The sequence below is a fragment of the Rhinoraja longicauda genome, unplaced genomic scaffold (assembly GCF_053455715.1).
Source record: "Rhinoraja longicauda isolate Sanriku21f unplaced genomic scaffold, sRhiLon1.1 Scf000066, whole genome shotgun sequence".
In the NCBI taxonomy this organism is placed as follows: Eukaryota; Metazoa; Chordata; class Chondrichthyes; order Rajiformes; family Arhynchobatidae; genus Rhinoraja; species Rhinoraja longicauda.
In genome coordinates this window covers 404,529-425,838 of record NW_027601284.1, presented here as the reverse complement: position 1 = coordinate 425,838, position 21,310 = coordinate 404,529, and positions in this window count along the sequence as shown.

Here is a 21,310-nt window from a genome sequence, read left to right as displayed (position 1 = left end):
CTGCAGTCGGGCCGAATGGCCTGTTTCCCTGCTGTTCCCATGACTGGAATCAGAGGTTCTGTTATTTCTAATGTGCTCTGTCATCGGCCTCCCCAGTTGTAGCCACATAGCAGACACATCACTGACTGCACAACAGTGGCGATACTGTATTGGGTGGTGGTGTCATCAACAATGGAGGCACATTGTTCATCACCCTCACAAGTGTCCAACAGGTGTTTCACTCTCCTCAAACTAAACTCTAGCCTGGACATCCGAGGAATTAAACGTAAATAGGTGTCGAAAGTTCTCACACCTGCAGTTTAAACAACAAAATGATATAACTGCCTGTCATATACGTTGGTCATTTTAATTTGTCTCTGATCATTGAAGTGTTTCTTTCAGTTTCTCTGTGTGTCAGTTATACACAGCAGGAAGCGAGAAACGCTCTCTTGAATTAGTTCATATATAGGCACAGAAATACAGACTGAGTGCGTGTGAGAGCTCTCTTAAATTCACTGGAATTTAGGATGAGAGGGGATCTTGTCGAAACATGTAGAATTCTGAAGAAGGGTCTCCACCCATTCCTTCTCCCAAGAGATGCTGCCTGTCCCGCTGAGTTACTCCAGCTTTTTGTGTCTATCTTCTATTTAAACCAGCATCTGCAGTTCCTTCTTACACATATACATATCTTAAGGGATTGGACAGGCTAGATACAGGAAAAATATTCCCGATGTTGTGGGAGTCCAGAAAAGGGATCACAGTTTACGAATAAGGGGTAGCTCAATTATTACTGAGATGAGGAAAAACTGATCTGTCGTCGGCCTCGCCAGTTGAGATGAATTGTGAATCTGTGGAATACACTGCCACAGAAGGCAGTGGAGGTCAATTCACAGGAGGTTTTCATGGGAGAGTCAGATATAGCTCTTAGGGCTAACGGAATAAAGTTGCACGGGGAGAAATCAGGAACGGGGTACTGATTTAGGATAGTCGGCCATGATCATGTTGAATGGCGGTGCGGGCTCAAAAGGACAAATGGCCTACTCCTGCAAGTATTTTCTTTGTTTCTATGTTTCGAAACCACTGTGGACAGCACAGACGGGTGAGTTGGTCATTAACGCTCAGAACGACTTTGCTGTCATGTCTGTGGGTTTGAATTAGCATCAACCTGTCAACTGGTCTGAAGTAGTTCAATAAAAAAATAAACTGCAGATTGAACAGAACCTCGCCTTGTGTTCACCGGCTGGAACTAATAGTCCCCACTGGATGAATGGCATAGCACAATTACTCACCATCGCTGACCACACTGATCAGGTCACTGCTTATCCTGACCCATCACTGACCACGCTAATAATGACACTGCTTATCCAGACCCATCACTGACCACGTTGACAATGTCACTGCTTACCCAGGCCCATCACTGGCCACACTGATAATGTCACTGCTTATCCAGACACATCACTGACGAAATCTCGTCCAAAAAAAATGTTTTTTGGATGACAAATAAAGATATCCTGAATCCTGAATCCTGAATTAACGTCACGCACAGGTATGTTCTTTGTATCATCCAATCCAAGAACATCTCACATACTGTAACAACCAGCTACCCAGTTCCATCGCACGCTGCTCAGATATATTTTCACCACTGACACCTTTGACAGCATTTGCCTCGTGCTGATTGGCACGGATACCTCTGAACTCGCTGATGGTTTCACTTCCCATCTGCGTCTGATTCTGAACACACTTGCACTACAAATGAACACCAAAATACAGAAATTCAAGACTTAACTGTTCCTCCAAGTGCAGCACTCTCCTCAGTCGTACTTCAAATATCTGCGAGGCCATTTTGTGTAGTTCTGGTCACCATATTATAGAAACAATGTCGTGTTGCCAGAGACAGTGTGGAACAGATTCACCAGAATGTTATTTGGAATGGACAGCGTTAGTTTGAAGACAGAATCAATTGGGTGGGATTGGTCTCCTTGGAGCGCAGGAGGATGAGGGGTGATCTTATAGACATGCTTTAGATCATGAAAGGAATAGATCGGGTAGATGCTCAGCTTCTCCTGCCCTGATTAGGAGAATCGAGGTCTAGAGGACATACGTTTAAGGTGAAGGGGAAATGATTGAATAGGAATCTGAGGGGTAACATTTTCACACAGTGGGTATTGGATGAATGGAGTAAACTGCCAGAGGAGGTATTTAAGGCAGGGACTATCCCAACATTCATGAAACAGTTAGACAGGTGCATGAATAGGACAGGTTTGGTGGGAAATGGACCAAATGCAGACAGGTGGGACTAGTGTAGATGTGGCATTTTGGCTGGAGTGGGCAAGTTGGGCCGAAGGGCCTGTTTCCACACCATATCACTCTATGACTCTATGGGTACAGGTTTGAACTACCTCCTCTGGCAGCTCGTTCCACACACCCACCATGCTTTATGTGAAAAATTACCCCTCAGATTCCACAGATTCACAATTCATCTCAACTGGGGAGGCCGACGACAGTTCAGTTTTTCCTCATCTCAGTAATAATTGAGCTACCCCTTATTCGTAAACTGTGATCCCTGTTCTGGACTCCCACAGCATCGGGAACATTTTTCCTCTATCTAGCCTGTCCAATCCCTTAAGAATTGTATATGTGTAAGAAGGAACTGCAGATGCTGGTTTAAACAGAACATAGACACAAAAAGCTGGAGTAACTCAGCGGGACAGGCAGCATCTCTTGGGAGAAGGAATGGGTGGAGACCCTTCTTCAGAATTCTATATGTTTCGTCAAGATCACCTCTCATCCTAAATTCCAGTTAATTCAAGAGAGCTCTCACACATACTCAGTCTGTATTTCTGTGCCTATTTATTAATTAATACGAGAGCGTTTCTCCCTTCCTGCTGTATATATTTGGCACACATAGAAACTGAAAGAAACACTTCAATGATCTGAGACATATTAAAACGGCCAACGTATATGATGGGCAGTTATATCGTGTTGTTGTTTAAACTGCAGGTTTGAGAAAATTTGACACCTGTTGGCGTGTAATTCCTCGGATTTCTAGGCTAGAGTTTAGTTTGAGGAGAGTGAAGCACCTGTTGGACACTTGTGAGGGAGATGAACAATGTGCCTCCGTTGTTGGTGGCACCACCACCCAATACAGTATCGCCACTGTTGTGCAGTCAGTGATGTGTCTGCTATGTGGCTACAACTGGGGAGGCCGATGACAGAGCACATTAGTGATTACAGAACCGCTGATTCCAGTCATGGGAACTGCAGGGAAACAGGCCCTTCGGCCCGACTCGTCCATTCGGACCGAGATGCATATCTACGGTAATCTCATTCACCTGTATTTGTCCCATATCCCTCCATTCCTATCCGAAACAACGGCTGTCTAAATGCTGTTTATTTGATGTGATGGTATCTATCCCCACCGCCTCAAATGAAAAGATTGTTGCATATTTGAAGTCAGAATTCCCTTAAACCTCTCCCCTTTCGAATAAACGTAAGTTCTCTGGGTTTAGAATCTCACAGCCTGGGAAATAACTGTGACCATCTACTCAACCCTGCTATAGTTGACATAATTTTACAAGCCTCAGTAAGGTCATCCCTCTGCATTCTTGCTCCAATGAGATAAATCCCACCCGATCAAATCTGTCCTCAAACTAACGCTGTCCATTCCAAATAACATCCTGATGAATCTGTTCCGCACTGCCTCTGGCAACGGGACATCATTTGTATAATATGGTGACCAGAACTACACAAAAGGGCCTCGCAGATATTTGAAGTACGACGTAGGAGAGCGCTGCACTTGGAGGAGCAGTTAAGTCTTGGTTATTCTTTGTTTGGATGTTCAGCTGTCGTGCAAGTGTGTTCACAATCAGACGCACATGGGAAGTGAAACCACAAGTGAGTTCTGAAGTGTCGGTACCGATGAACTGCAACCGAGGCCTATATCTCTTGATGCAGGAGGATGAGGGATGATCTTCTACAGATCAACAAAATAATGAGAGGAATAGATCTGGCAGACGCACAGAGAAGGGGAAGCAGGAACCATGGGGAGCAGGTTTAAGATGAGGGGGTGAAATTTAATCTGAACCTGAGGGGTATTTTTCACACAAAGGGTGGTGGGTGTGTGGAACGAGGTGCCAGAGGAGGTAGTTCAGCCCTGTACTCATAGTCATAGAGTGATATGGTGTGGAATCAGGCCCTTCAGCCCAACTTGCCCACACCAGCCATCAGGCCCCATCTACATTAGTTCCATATCCCACCAAACCTGTCCTATTCATGTACCCAACCTGTCTAACTATTTCATAAATGTTGGGATAGTCCCTGCCTCAAATTCCTCGTCTGGCAGTTTGTTCCATACATCCACCACCCATTGTGTGAAAAAGTTACCCCTCAGATTCCTATTCAATGATTTTCCCTTCAACTTAAGCGTATGTCCTCTGGACCTCGATTCGCCTATTCAGGGCAGGAGAATCCGAGCATCCACTACATCTATTCCTTTCATGATCTAAAACATGTCTATAAGATCACCCCTCGTCCTCCTGTGCTCCAAGGAGAACAATCCCACCCAATTGATTCTGTCTTCAAACTAACGCTGTCCATTCCAGATAACATCCTGGTGAATCTGTTCCGCACTGTCTCTGGCAACAGGACATCATATCTGTAATATGGTGACCAGAACTACACAAAAGGGCCTCGCAGATATTTGAAGTACAACTGAGGAAAGCGCTGGAACTTTGAGGAACAGTTAAGTCTTGATTTTTCTGTTTATGGGTATTCATTTGTAGCGCAAATGCGTTCAGAATCATAAGCAGATGGGAATTGAAACCATCAGTGAGTTCAGAGGTGTCCGTACCAATCAGCACGAGGCAAATGTTGTCAATGTTGTCACTGGTGAAAATATATCTGAGCAGCGTGCGATGGAACTGGGTAGCTGGTTGTTACAGTATGTGAGATGTCCTTGGAATGGATGATACAAAGAACATACCTGTGTGTTACGTTAATGTGGTCAGTGATGGGTGTGGATAAGCAGTGACATTATCAGTGTGGTCAGTGATGGGTCTGGATAAGCAGTGACATTATCAGTGTGGGTAGTGATGGGTCTGGATAAGCCGTGACATTATCAGTGTGGTTAGTGATGGGTCTGGATAAGCCGTGACATTATCAGTGTGGTCGGTGATGGGTCTGGATAAGCAGTGACACTATCAGTAATTAATCTAATCTCTAATGAGCTCTCACTGCATCTTGCTGTTCTATCCACGTTGGCCGGTGCAGACGTTTTTATTTGTTATTTTCATTTTAATGGGCAGTGGTTAAAATGAATAAATATCTTTCTCCTGCATACATGTGAGTAACACATAATGCGTCTCCCCAACACTCCTCACTCTCTCTGCCTCTCTCCCTCCCCCTCCGTCCATTCTCTCTCTCCCATACCGATCCCCGTCTCTCTCCCCAATTTTCTGACCGTCTGACTTCCCATCTCCTCCCCTCTCTCCACACTCCTCCCCACTCTCTCCCGACACTCCCCTCTGCCCTGCCACCTCCAATCTCTCTCCCCACACACCTCCCCATCTCTCTCCACACCCCCTCTCTCCCCACTCTCCTCTCATTCTCCACCCCACACTCTGTCTTTCTCCCCACACACTCACCACTCCTCTCATTCTGTGTCCCCACACTCCTCCCCCTCTGTCTCCCCCATTCCCCCTCTCTCTCCCCCCATTCCCCCTCTTTCCCCACACACCTCCACCTCTATCTCCTCACCTCCCTCCCCCGTTTGTCCATTCTCTGCCCCATCTCTCTCTCCCCACATACCTCCCTTCTCTCGCCTCACTCCTTCCTCTATCCCTCTCCTTCCATTTCTCTGCCACATTCCTCCACTCACTCCCCACTCCTCCACTCTCTCCCATCACTCCTCTTGTACCTCTTCCCCCTGTACCCCTCGCTCTCGCTACATTCCTCCCCCACCCTCGTTTCACTCTCCCCACTCCTCCCCTCCATCCTCACATTCCTCTAACTCGCTCTCCACACTATCCATCCTCCCTCTCTTTCACAATCCTCCCACACTGTCTCCCCACTCCTCCCCCTCTCCCCACACTCCTCCCGTTCTCTTGCTACATTTTCCTATATCCCCCACCCACCTCCTCTCCCTCTCCCACACTCCCCCCTGCATCCTTTCTCTCTCCACACAATCCCTCCTCCCGTTCTCTCACACTCCTCTCCCTCCGTATCCCCACTCCTCCCCTCCCTCTCCCCACAGTGCTCCCCTCTCAATTCCCACAATCCTCCTTTCTCTCCACATTCCCCCTCCTCCCCAACACCCCTTCCTCTCTCTCACCCCACACACCTTCCTCTCTCCCACACCCACCTCCTCTCCCTCTTCCCCACTCCACCCCCTCCATCCCCACATTCCTCCCACTCTCTCTCCACACAAACCTTCCTCCCTCTCTCTCACACTCCTCCCTCCCCTGTCCCCTAAAACCACCTTTCTCCCCACACTCCTCCCCATCATTCTCCCCACACTCCCCGTCTCTCTCCACACTCCCCGCTCGCTCACCACGGTCATCCTGCCTCCTCTCTCTCCCCACTACCTCTCTCTCCCCACACTATTAAATTCCTCTCCCCACACTCCCTTTCTTCCCACCCTCCACCCCCACAATCCTCCTCCTTTCTCTCCACTCCTCCCCTTTCTCTCCCCACACAGCTCCCTTTCTCCCCACACTCATCTCCTCTTCCTCCCCACACTCTTCACTGGATAAGTAGTGACATTATCAGTGTGGTCAGCGATGGGTCTGGACAAGCAGTGACATTATCAGTGTGGTCAGTGATGGGTCTGGATAAGCAGTAACATTATCAGTGTGGTCAGTGATGGGTCTGGATAAGCAGTGGCATTGTCAGTGTTGTCAATGAATGGTCTGGATAAGCAGTGACATTATCAGTGTGGTCAGTAATGGGTCTGGATAACCAGTGACATGATCTCATTAAATCTGACCCCGATGTTTTACATTTGATATGATATAAAATAAAGCATCCTTTCTTTTTTTTCTCTTCAGTTTTTATTGATTTTTCAGAGAGATATATACAAAACAGTACAACATCATGAACATAAATAAAATAAAATAAGAAAAACAACAAAAATAAATGAATAAATAAACAAAGGAGATAAATAAATAAATACATTTGAATAAGACAGTGTGGTACACTTACCAAATAAAATATGAAAAAGTAACAATGTTGGTTATCTAGAAATATTTCAATATTCGCACAAACATAACATCTAGTTCCATATAACACAATCTTCCAATATCTAGCTCGGCATTTATCTAGTTGGTGTCATGACTCAAATAAACGATCAATTTTTCCCAGATCCTCTCAAAGAATCCCTTCTTTTTAATTCAAATGTTCGACTCTAAAGGGTTAACTCAAGTTCAATATCCATAATTAATCTAAACTTTAATGAGCACGAACTCTATCTTGCTGCTCTATCCACGCTGGTAAACACGGCAGCTGAAGATGCATTAACTTGTTATTTTCATCTTAATTAACACAGGTTAGAAATGCTAATTAACTCTCTCCGGCATACACTTGAAATAATAACACAAAATGCAGAAAATTAAAATGCAGCTTCAGATTTGAGAAAGGTAAATGTTGGGTAAATGTTGGGTAAATGTTCTGTGCGTTTCGCCCAATGGGAAATATTAGTTCCAGCCGGTGAACACGAGCTGTGGCTCTGTTCAATCTGCAGTTTATTTTGTAGTGAACTACTTTAGGCCAGTTGACAGGTAGAAGTCAATTCAAACCCACAGACCAGACAGTAAGGTCGGTCTGAGAGTAAATGACCAACTCATCTGTCTGGGCTGTCCACACAGCGGCACAGAGAAAGATGCCACACACGCAGACTTCATTTATGTGCTTATTTATCATGCAATTCAAGAGAGCATATCTCCCATCATGCAGTGTAAACCTGGCACACGTAGAAACTGAAATAAACACTTCAATGATTAGGGACTGTTATCAAAAATGACCAATATATATAACAGGCAAATCCCATGATTTCAAGGTTAGAGTTCTGTGGTAACAGAATATCCAATGGCCATTTAAAAGCAGTATATTTGTTAGTGCTGTACCTGGCGCAACGTTTGGCCAAAGGCTGCCGTGTTTCATGGGGTGGGATGGTGCATTTTAGTTCATCTGAAGTATTCCCATTTACCGGCATATGAATCATCTCCCTCTAAACCATTCCCTTCATGTACCTGTCCAAATGACTTTGTGTTGATATTACTATGTTACCTATGATACCCTGCCCCTCCATGAGATCACTCCACTGCCTGCTGCGCTTCATGAAATAAAGTCCTCGCAGCCCAGCCTTTCCCTGTATCTCCGACCCTTGTTTTCTGGCAACGTGTTGTAAAATATTTTGAGGACTCTTTACAAATTAGTGGCATATTTCCTAAATATGCTGACGAAAAATTATACACGTTACTCCAAGTGCGTCCTCACCAACGTCTTGTCGAACAGAATATAATTTTCCAACTTCTAAATTTTATTCACTGATTGATGAAGACAGTGCTTCAAAAAACCTTCTCCACCACCCCACCTCCCTGTTTCGTCCCTTTTCTTTGAACTATGTAACATAGAAACTTGGAAACATAGAAAATAGGTGCAGGGGGAGGCCATTAGACCCTTCGAGCGAGCACCGCCATTCATGGTGATCATGGCTGATCATCCACAATCAGTAACCTGTGCCTGCCTTCTCCCCATATCGCTTGATTCCACCATCCCCTAGAGTTCTGTCTAACTCTCTTTCAAATTCATCCAGTGAATTGGCCTCCATTGCCTTTTGTGGCAGAAAATTCCATAAATTCACAAGTCTCTGGGTGAAAAAGTTTCTTCTCACCTCAGTTTTAAATGGCCTCCCCTTTATTCTTAGACTTTGGCTCCTGGTACTAGACTCCCCCAACTTTGGAAATATTTTTCCTACATCTAGCTTGTCCAGTACTTTTATAATTTTATACGTCTCTATAAGATCCCCTCTCATCCTTCTAAACTCCAGTAAATACAAGCCCAGTCTTTCCAATCTTTCCTAATATGACAGTCCCGCCATCCCAGGGATTAACCTCGTGAACATATGGCGCACTGCCTCAACGTCCTTCCTCAAATTATGAGACCAAAAAATACAACTGCAAAAGATCCTCTTTGCACCTTTATTCAAATCCTCTCGTAATGAAGGCCAACATGCCATTATCTTTCTTCCATGCCTGCTGTACCTGCAAGCTTACTTTCAGTGACTGGTGTACAAGGACACCCAGGTCGTGTTGTACTTCCCCGTTACCTCATCTGACACCATTGAGATAGTAATCTGTCTCTTTGTTTATGCTGCCAAAGTGGATAACCTCACATTTATCTACATTATATTGCATCTGCCATGCATCTGCCCACTCACTCAACCTGGCGTAGTCACCCTGCAACCTCTTAACATCCTCTTTGCAGTTCACACTGTCACCCAGCATTGTGTCATCTGCAGACTTGCTGGAGTTACTTCTAATGTATGGATCCCTTTGCTCTACAACACTCCCTAGCTAACTGCCATTCACGGTAACGATCATGCCCTGATTTTACTTCAAAAATTAAAATCTCACACTTATCTGGAAGAAACACCGTTTGCTATTTCTCAGCCCATTTTCCAATTTGAAAAGTTCCTGCTTTAATTCTTGCTAAACATTTTCAGTCTGTGATACCATCTACTTTAGTGTCAACTGCAAACTTAAAAATTAGTCTTTGTACAATTTCATGCAACTCATTGATATGGATGACAAACAACATTGAGCCCAGCACAGATCTAATCTGTCTTCTAACTATTCATTCCAGATAACATCCTGGTGAACCTGTTCCGCACTGTCTCTGGCAATAGGACATAATTTCCATGATATGGTGACCATAACTACACAAAAGGGCCTCGCAGATATTTGAAGCACAACTGAGGAGGCCGCTGCACGTGGAGGAGCAGTTAAGTCTTGATTTTTCTATAATTTCATGTTCAGCTGCAGTGCAGGTTTGTTCAGAATCAGACGCAGATTGGAAATGAAACCATCTGTGAATTCAGGGGTGTCAGTCCCGATGAGCTGGAACCGAGACAAAAAGATGCATTAACTGTAGAGCAGAGGGATCTAGCACGACAGGTACACAGTGCGTTAAATGTAGCGTCATAGGTAAATAGTTTGGTCGAAAAGGCTTTAGGCACATTGGCCTTCATCAGCGAGAGCTTTGAGTTTTGAAGTTGGGAGGTCATGTTGCAATTGTTTAAGACGTTGGTGAGTCCATATTTAGATTATTGTGTTCAGTGTTGGGCACCGTAGTATCGGGGAAATGGTGTAAATCTGCAAAGGGCGTAGAGCAGATTTACGAGGATGTTGCCAGGACTGGAGGGCCTGGTCTACAGCCACAGATTCAGCAGGCTAGTAATTTATTCTTTGATGCGCAGGATTAACTGGGGTGATCTTTTACAGGTGAACAAAATAATGAAAGGAATACACCTGGCAGGCGCACAGAGAAGGGGAAGCAAGAACCATGGGACGGAGGTTTAAGATGAGGTGGGAACATTTCATCGGAACCTGAGGGGTAATTTATCACACAAAGTTTGGTGGGTGAATGGAACGAGTTGCCAGAGGAGGTTTTTCAGGCCGGTGCTCATAGAGTCATGGAGTGATACGTTGTGGAAACAGGCCCTTCGGCCCAACTTGCCCACACCGTCCAACATGTCCCTGCTCCCACCTGCCTCCGTTTCATCCATATCCCTCCAAACCCGTCCTATTCGTGTACCTGTCTAACAATTTCTTAAATGTTGGGATTGTCCCTGCCTCAACTACCTCTTCTGGCAGCTTGTTCCATGCATCCACCACCCTTTGTGTGAAAGAGTTATCCCACCGATTCCAATGACAGCTTTTCCTATTCATGTTAAAAGTATGTCCTCTGGAGCTCGATTCTCGTACTCAGGGCAAGAGAATCTGTGCATTTATCCGATCAATTCCTCTCATGATCAAATACACCTAAATAAGATCACCCCTCTTCCTCTTGTGCTCCAATGGATAGTCCGAGCCTACTCAACCTCTTCCTACAGGTCAGACACTGGCACTATCCTCGTAAAATCTCACCCAGGGAGTTGTGAATTTGTGGAATTCTCTGCCTACGAAGGCAGTGGAGGCCAACACACTGGATGAATTTACAAGAGAGTTAGCTGGAGTTCTAGGGCCAAGCGGAATCAATGGATATGGGGAGAAGGCAGGCACAGGTTACTGATTGTGGATGCTTTGCCATGATCACAATGCACGGCGGTGCTGGCTAGAAGGGCCAAATGGCTTCCTCCTGCACCTATTTTCTATGTTTCTATGCTTCTCATATTTATCTGCATTAATTCCATCAACCATTCCTCAGTACACGTGACTAATCGATAAAGATCATATTGCACTTCATAACAAACATCTTTACTGACTGCAAAACAACCCACTTTTGTTTCAACTACAAACTTGCTAATCTTGCCGCTGCGTGATCTCATCCAAATCTTTGATATGGATGACAAGCAGTAACGGGCACAGCAGCGAACCCTGACGCATGCCACTAGTCACTGGCGTCCAGTCTGAGAAGCAACCTTCCACTATCACCCTCTGCTTCCTTCCATGAAGCCAATTTGCTATCCATTCAGCTATCTCTCCTTGCGTCTCATGCGATCTAACCTTCAAGAGCAAGCTACCACGAGGAACCTTCTCGAATACAATGCTGAAGTCCATGTATTCAATATCTACAGATCTGCCCTGATCGACCTTTTTTGCTCACTTCTTAGAAAAGCTGACTATAAAAGGTACTATCAGGTACAGAGATACTAAAGCTACTCATTATAAAATGTATTATATTAAGGTGCTAACACAAAAATACTCTCTCAAACTTGAAGGACCATTTAGACAGGCATCGATTAGCCATTGATAGGAATATGTGCCGATCGAAGGCAGGTGGGACTAGTGTGGATGAGACATGTTGGCCAGTGTGGGCAGTCTGGGCCGAAGCCTCTAAGATTCTCTGACTCCATGTCTCTATAACTGGAGGGTGTGTGCACAAATAGGGCAGTAAGACATTCCTCACTTGTCCATAGATCTCTGTCCTGGGATCGGAGAACAGATTCACTTCGAAACATAGAAACATAGAAAATAGGTGCAGGAGGAGGCCATTAGGCCCTTCGAGCCAGCACCGCCATTCTTTGTTACCATGGCTGATCATCCACTTCAAGCCAAATCATGTTAATCACACTTGTTTTTTAACATTAACAGTCAGAGTTTCTGTTCAATGGTTAGCTGTGGGTCAGTAACCTGTATATTTGTTCAATCATCTACCGTGGCTCAGCACGAGGCCAATGTTGCCAATGATTTCATTGGTGAAAATATATCTGAGCATTGTGCGACGGAACTGGGAACTGGTTGTTATGTGAGATGTCCTTGGAATGGATGATTCAAAGAAATTACCTGTGTGTGACGTCAGTGCAGTCAGTGATGGGTCTGGATAAGCAGTGACATTATCAGGGGGGTCAGTGATGGGTCTGGATAAACAGTGACATTATCAGTGTGGTCAGTGATGGCTATGGATAAGCAGTGACATTATCAGTGTGGTCAGTGATGGGTCTGGATAAGCAGTGACATTATCAGTGTGGTCAGTGATGGGTCTGGATAAGCAGTGTCATTATCAGTGTGGTCAGTGATGGGTCTGGATAAGCAGTGACATTATCAGTAAGGGATTGGACAGGCTGTATGAGAAAATATGTTTCCGATGTTGGGGGAGTCACAGTTTTAGATTAAGAGGTTTACTATTTAGGACTGATGTGAGGATAAACTTTTCACCCAGGGAGTTGTGAATCTGTGGAATTCTCTGCCACAGAAGGCAGTGGAGGCCAATTTACTGGATGCTTTCAAGCAAAAGTTAGATATAGCACTTCGGGTCACGGAAACAAAGGATATGGGGAGAAAGCAGGAACGGGTTACTGATTTAGGATGATCAGCCATGATCATGTTGAATGGTGGTGCAGGCTCGAGGGCCGAATGTCCCACTCCTGCAATTGTTTTCTATTTTTCTATGTTTCTCTGTCTAAGCATCAGGTTGTGATACTTCCATTTCATCTTAACTCCTGTGTTTTATATTTTATTCCAAAGTGGATAACAAACATATGATTTGCATTATTGCAGATGTTTGACTGTAAAGGGTTAACGTACGTTCAGTATCTGTAATTAATCTCATCTGCAATGAGCACGAACTCCATCTTGCTGCTCTATCCACGCTGGTAAACACGGCAGGTGAAGATGCATTCATTTGCGATTTTCATCTTAATTAACAATCGTTATAAATACTAATTGCCTCTCTCCGGCACACAATTTAAAGAATAACACATAATGCTGAAAATTAAAATGCAGCTTCAGATCTGAGATAGGGAGAGTTGAGCAATTGTGCTGTGCCAATCACCCAGTGGGGAATATTAGTTCCAGCCGGTGAACACAAGGCAAGGTTCTGTTCAATCTGCAGTTTATTTTTTATTGAACTACTTCAGACCAGTTGACAGGTTGATGCTAATTCAAACCTACAGACCTGACAACAAAGACGGTCTGAGAGTTAATGACCAACTCACCCGTCTGGGCTGTCCACAATGGTTCAGAAACATAGAAACATGGAAAATAGTTGCAGGAGTAGGCCATTTGGCCTCTTAAGTCAGGACCGCCATTTAATATGATCATCGCTGATCATCCTAACTCAGTACCCCGTTCCTGCTTTCTCCCCAAGCAGCTTTATTCCGTTAGCCCGAAGAGCTATATCTGACTCTCTCTTGAAAACCTCCTGTGAATTCGCATCCACTGCCTTCTGTGGCAGAGAATTCCACAGATTCACAATTCATCTCATCTCAGTAATAATTGAGATCCCCCTTATTCGTAATTGAGCTCCCCCTTATTCGTAAACTGTGATATCCCTGTTCTGGACTCCCACAACATCAGGAACATTTTCCTGCATCTAGCCTGTCCAATCCCTTAAGAATTTTATATGTGTAAGAAGGAATTGCAGATGCAGGTTTAAACAGAAGATAGACACAAATATCTGGAGTAACTCTTCGGGACAGGCAGTATGTCTGGGGAGAAGGAATGGGTGGAGACCCTTCTTCAGATTTCTATATGTTTCGACAAGATCCCCTCTCATCCTAAATTCCAGTGAATTTAACAGAGCTCTCACACATACTCAGTCTGTATTTCTGTGCCTATTTATTAATTAATACAAGAGAGCATTTCTGCCTTCCTGCTGTATATATTTGGCACACATAGAAACTGAAAGAAACATTTCAATGATCAGAAACATATTAAAACGACCAACGTATATGACAGGCAGTTATATCGTGTTATGTTCAAACTGCAGGTTTGATAGAATTCGACACCTATTGACGTTTAATTCCTCGGATTTCCAGGCTGGAGTTTAGTTTGAGGAGAGTGAAACACCTGTTGGACACCTGTGAGGGAGATGAACAATGTGCCTCCATTGTTGATGACACCACCACCCAATACAGTATCGCCACTGTTGTGCAGTCAGTGATGTGTCTGTTATGTGGCTACAACTGGGGAGACCGATGACAGAGCACATTAGAGATAACAGAACCTCTGATTCTAGTCATGGGAACAGCAGGGAAACAGGCCCTTCGGCCCGACTAGTCCGTGCAGACCGAGATGCCTATCTACGGTAATCTCATTCACCTTTATTTGTCCCATATCCGTCCATTTCCATCCGAAACAAACGGCTGTCCAAATGCTGTTTATTTGCTGTGATTGTATCTGTCCCCACCGCCGCAAAAGAAAATATTGTTCCATCGTTGAAGTCAGAATTCCCTTAAATCTCTCCCCTTTCGATTAAATGTGCGTTCTCTAGGTTTAGATTCTCCCAGCCTGGGAAATAACTGTGACCATCTACTCAACCCTGCTGTAGTTGACATAATTTTACATGCCTCAGTAAGGTCGTCCCTCTGCATTATTGCTGCAATGAGATCAATCCCACCTGATCAAATCTGTCCTCAAACTAACGCTGTCCATTCCAGATAACATCCTGGTGAATCTGTTCCGCACTGCCTCTGGCAATAGGACATCATTTATATAATATGGTGACCAGAACTACACAAAAGGGCCTCGCAGATATTTGAAGTACAACTGAGGAGAGCGCTGCACTTGGAGGAGCAGTTAAGTCTTGATTATTCTTTGTTTGGATGTTCACCTGCAGTGCAAATGTATTCACAATCAGACGCACATGGGAAGTGAAACCATCAGTGAGTTCAAAAGTGTCAGTACCGATGACCTGGAACCGAGGCAGAAAGGTGAATGAACTGTAGAGCAGAGCGATCTGGGACAACAGGTACATCGTGTATTGAATGTAGCGTCACGGGTTGATAGTGTGGTCAAAAACACTTTTGTAACATTGGCCGTCTTCGGTCATAGCATTGTGTATAGATATACGGAGGTTATGTTGCCGTTGTGTAAGACGTTGGTGAGGCCGCATTTGGAATATTGTGTTCTGTTGTGGGCACCATGATACAGGAAAGATGGTGTCAATCTGGAAAGGTGATAGAGGAGATTTACGAGCATGTTACCAGGAACAGTGGGCCTGATCTGGAGGGACAGGTTCAGCAGGCTGGTACTATATCCCTTGGTGCATATAGGCTAGTACTATATCCCTTGGTGCATATAGGCTAGTACTATATCCCTTGGTGCATATAGGCTAGTACTATATCCCTTGGTGCATATAGGCTAGTACTATATCCCTTGGTGCATATAGGCTAGTACTATATCCCTTGATGCATATAGGCTAGTACTATATCCCTTGGTGCATATAGACTAGTACTATATCCCTTGGTGCATATAGGCTAGTACTATATCCCTTGGTGCATATAGGCTAGTACTATATCCCTTGGTGCATATAGGCTAGTACTATATCCCTTGGTGCATATCAGCTAGTACTATATCCCTTGGTGCATATAGGCTAGTACTATATCCCTTGGTGCATATAGGCTAGTACTATATCCCTTGCTGCAGGAGCATGAGGGATGATCTTCTACAGCTGGACAATATAATGAGAGGAATAGATCTGGTAGATGCACAGAGAAGGGGAATCAAGAACCAGGGGGGCTAGGTTTAAGATGAGGGGGGGGGGGATTTAATCGGAACCTGAGGGATATTTTTCACACAAAGGGTGGGGGGGGGGGGGGGGTTGAACGAACTGCCAGAGGAGGTAGTTCAGCCCTGTACTCATAGAGTCATAGAGTGATATGGTGTGGAATCAGGCACTTCGGCCCAACTTGCCCACACCAGCAAACAGGCCCCATCTACATTAGTTCCACATGTCTGCATTTGGTCCATATCCCACCAAACCTGTCCTATTCATGTACCCAACCTGTCTAACTGTTTCACAAATATTGGGATAGCCCCTGCCTCAAATACCTCCTCAGGCAGTCTGTTCCATACATCCACCACCCATTGTGTGAAAAGGTTACCCCTCAGATTCCTATTCAATCATTTTCCCTTCAACTTAAACGTATGTCCTCTGGACCTCGATTCTCCTACTCAGGGCAGGAGAAGCTGAGCATCTACCCGATCTATTCCTTTCACGATCTAAAACACGTCTATGGGATTACCCCTCATCCTCCTGCGCTCCAAGAAGACCAAGCCCAGCCAATTGATTATGTCTTCAAACTAACGCTGTCCATTCCAGATAACATCCTGTTGAATCTGTTCCGCACCGTCTCTACACAAAAAGGCCTTGCAGATATTTGAAGTACAACTGAGGAGAGCACTGGAACTTGGAAGAGCAGTTATGTCTTGAGTTTTCTGTATTTGTGTGATCATTTGTATTGTAAGTGTATTCAGAATCAGACGCAGATGGGAATTGAAACCATCAGTGAGTTCAGAGGTGTCCGTACCAATCAGGACGGGGCAAATGTTGTCAAAGGTGGTGAAAATATATTTGAGCAGCATGCGATGGAACTGGGTAGCTGGTTGTTACACTATGTGAGATGTCCTTGGAATGGATGACACAAAGAACATACCTGTGTGTGACGTCATTGTGGTCAGTGATGGGCCTGGATAAGCAGTGACATTATCAGTGTGGTCAATGATGGGTCCGGATAAGCAGTGACAGTATCAGTGTGGTCAATGATGGGTCTGGATAAGCAGTGACATTATCAGTGTGGTCAGTGATGGGTCTGGATAAGCAGTGACATTATCAGTGTGGTCAGTGATGTGTCTGGATAAGCAGTGACATTTTCAGTGTGGTCAGTGATGGGTCTGGATAAGCAGTGACATTATCAGTGTGGTCAGTGATAGGTCTGGATAAGCAGTGACATTATCAGTAATTAATCTCATCTCTAATGAGCTCTCACTGCAGCTTGCTGTTCTATCCGCGCTGGCAGGTGCAGACATATTTATTTGTTATTTTCATTTTAATAGGCAGTGGTTAAAATGAGTAAATAACTTTTTCCGGCATACGAGTGATAGAGTAACACATAATGCGTCTCCCCCAACACTCCTCACTCTCTCTGCCTCTCTCCCTCCCCCTCCGCCATTCACTCTCCCCACATACTAATCCCCCTCTTGCTCACCAATTTTCCGACCCTCTGACTTCCCACCTCCTCCCTTCTCTCCACACTCCTCCCCACTATCTCCCCACACTCCTCTCTGTCCAGCCACACTCCTCTAATCTCTCTCCCCACACTGCTCCCCCTCTCTCTCCGCACTTCCTCTCTCCCCATTCTCCTCTCACTCTCCATCCCCACACTCCGTCTTTCTCCCCACACACTCACTACTCCTCCCCCTCTCTCTCTCCCCACATTTCTCCCCATCTCTCTCCCCACGCACAACCCCCTCTCTGCCCACACTCCTCCCCCTCTCTCCCCACACCCCCTCTATCTCTCCCAATACTCCACCACCCTCCCGTCACTCCTATCCCTCTCTCTCCCCTCCTCTCTGTCCCCATTCCTCCACTCTTTCCATACCATCCTTCCTCCCTCTCTCTCACACTCCTCCCTCCCCTGTCCCCTAAAACAACCTATTTCCCCACACTCCTCCCCGTCATTTAACCCACACTCCCCCTCTCTCCCACCACACTCCCCCTCGCTCTCCACATTCATCCTACCTTCTCTCTCTTCCCACAGTATTCAATTCCTCTCCCCACATCCCCTCTCTTCCCATCCTCCATTCCCACACTCCTCCTCCTTTCACTCCACTCCTCCCCTTTCTCTCCCCACACACCTTCCTCTCTCCCCACTCACCTCCCTTACTCTCCACACTCCTTCCCTCTTCCTCTCCACAATCCTCACTCTCTCTCTCTCTCTCTGGATAAGCAGTGACATTATCAGTGTGGTCAGTGATGAGTCTGGATAAGCAGTGACATTATCAGTGTGGTCAGTGATGGGTGTGGATAAGCAGTGACATTATCAGTGTGGTCAGTGATGAGTCTGGATAAGCAGTGACATTATCAGTGTGGTCAGTGATGGGTGTGGATAAGCAGTGACATTATCAGTGTGGTCAGTGATGGGTCTGGATAAGCAGTGACATTATCAGTGTGGTCAGTGATGGGTCTGGATAAGCAGTTACATGATCACATTAAATCTGACCCCGATGTTTTACATTTGATAAGATGTAAAATAAAGGATCCTTTCTTTTTTTCAATCAGATTTTATTGATTTTTCACAGAGATATATACAAAACTGTACATCATCGACATAAATAAAATAAAATAAGAAAAATATCAAAAATGAATAAATAAATAAAGGTGATAGATAAATAAATAAATGCATATGCATAAGACAGTGTGGTACACTTACTAAATAAAATATTAAAAAGTAACGATTGTTATCTAGAGGTATTTCAATATTCGCACAAACATACCATCTAGTTCTATATAACACAATCTTCCATTATCTAGCTCGGCATTTATCTAGTTGGTGTCATGGCTCAAATAAACGATCCATTTTTCCCAGATCCTCTCAAAGAATCCCTTCTTTTTAATTCAAATGTTCGAAGGGTCAACTCAAGTTCAATATCCATAATTAATCTAAACTTTAATGAGAACTAACTCCATTTTGCTGCTCGATCCACGCTGGTAAACACGGCAGCTGAAGATGCATTAACTTGTTATTTTCTTCTTAATTAACACAGGTTAGAAATGGTAATGAACTCTCTCCGGCATACATTTGAAAGAATAATACACAACGCTGAAAATTAAAACGTATCTTCAGATCTGAGAAAGGGGGAGTTGAGTAACTGTGCTCTTCCCTTCGCCCAGTGGGAATATTAATTCCAGGCGGTGAACACTACCTGTGGGTCTATTCAATCTGCAGTTTATTTTGTAGTGAACTACTTCAGACCAGTCGACAGGTAGATGTGAATTCAAACCCTCAGGCCAGACAACAAGGTCGTTCTGAGAGTAAATGACCAACTCATCCGTCTGGGCTGTCTACACAGCGGCACAGAGAAAGCTGCCACACACGCAGACTTTATTTGTGTGCTTATTTATCAAGTAGTTCAAGCGAGAAAATCTCCCGTCGTGCAGTGCGAACCTGGCACTCGTAGACACTGAAATAAACACTTCAATGATCAAGGACTATTATAAAAATGACCAATGTATATGACAGGCAATTATGTTATGTTTTTTGCATCTTTGAGCAATGTGGACACCTGCTGATGTTTAATTCCTCTGATTTCAAGGCTACAGTTTAGCGGTAACCTAATATCCAAGAACATAAATGTGTATAGTAAAAGCTTATTTAGGTATGTCAAGAGTTTAAAAAATGGTAAGATAAATGTGGTCCCTTGAAGACAGAAGCAGGCGAATTTATTAAGGAAACAAGGAAATGGCAGACGAGCTGACCAGGTACATTGGATCTGTCTTTACTAAGGAAGACACAATCAATCTCCAAGATGTACTAGTGGACGGAGGTCTTAGGGTGACGGACGAACTGAAGGAAATTCACATTAGGCAGGAAATGGTGTTGGGTAGACTGACGGGATTGAAAGCTGATAAATCCCCAGGGCCTGATGGTCTACATCACAGGGTACTTAAGGAAGTGGCTCTAGAAATTGTGGACGAATTGGTGATCATTTTCCAATGTTCTATAGATTCAGGAGCAGTTCCCGTGGATTGGACGGTAGCTAATGTTATTCCACTTTTTAAGAAAGGAGGGAGACAGAAAATGGGAAACATAGAAAATAGGTACAGGAGTAGTCCATTCGGCCCTTCGAGCCTGCACCGCCATTCATATGATTATGGCTGATCATCCAGCTCAGTAACCTCTACCTGCCTTCTCTCCATACCCCCTGATCCCTTTAGCCACAAGGGCCACTTCTAACTCCCTCTTAAATATAGCCAATGAACTGGCCTCAACTACCTTCTGTTTATAGAGAATTCCACAGACTCACCACTCTCTGTGTGAAGAAATGTTTTCTCATCTCGGTCCTAAATGACTTCCCCCCTTATCTTTAAGCTGTGACCCCTGGTTCTGAACTTCCCCAACATCGGGTACAATCTTCCCGCATCTAGCCTGTCCAACCCCTTAAGAATTTTATGTTTCTATAAGACCCCCCCCTCAGTCTTCTAAATTCCAGCGAGTATAAGCCTAGTCGATCCATTCTTTCTTCATATGAAAGTCTTGCCATCCCAGGGATTAATCTGGTGAACCTTCTCTGTACTCCCTCTAAGGCTAGAATGTCTTTCCTCAGATTAGGAGACCAAAATTTCAGCAATCTCACCAATGCCCTGTACAACTGCAGCAGAACCTCCCTGCTCCTATACTCAAATCCTCGCGCTATGAATGCCAACATACCATTCGCTTCCTTCACTGCCTACTGCACCTGCATGCCTACTTTCAATGACTGGTGTACCACGACACCCAGGTCTCGTTGCACCTCCCTTTTCCCTCTGATCTCCCTCTCTCTCTCACATTCTCTCCATCCACCACAAAACTCAACACATCAAGTAATGAATTGTTAAAATCTTTTAATATATAAAAGAGACAGAGAGAGAGACAGAGAGAGAGACAGAGAGAGAGACAGAGAGAGAGACAGAGAGACAGAGAGAGAGACAGAGAGAGAGACAGAGAGAGAGAGACACAGAGAGAGACAGAGAGAGAGACAGAGAGAGAGAGAGAGACAGAGAGAGAGAGACAGAGAGAGAGACCGAGAGAGAGACAGAGAGAGAGAGAGACAGAGAGAGAGACAGAGAGAGAGACAGAGAGAGACAGAGAGAGAGACAGAGAGAGAGACAGAGAGAGAGACAGAGAGAGAGACAG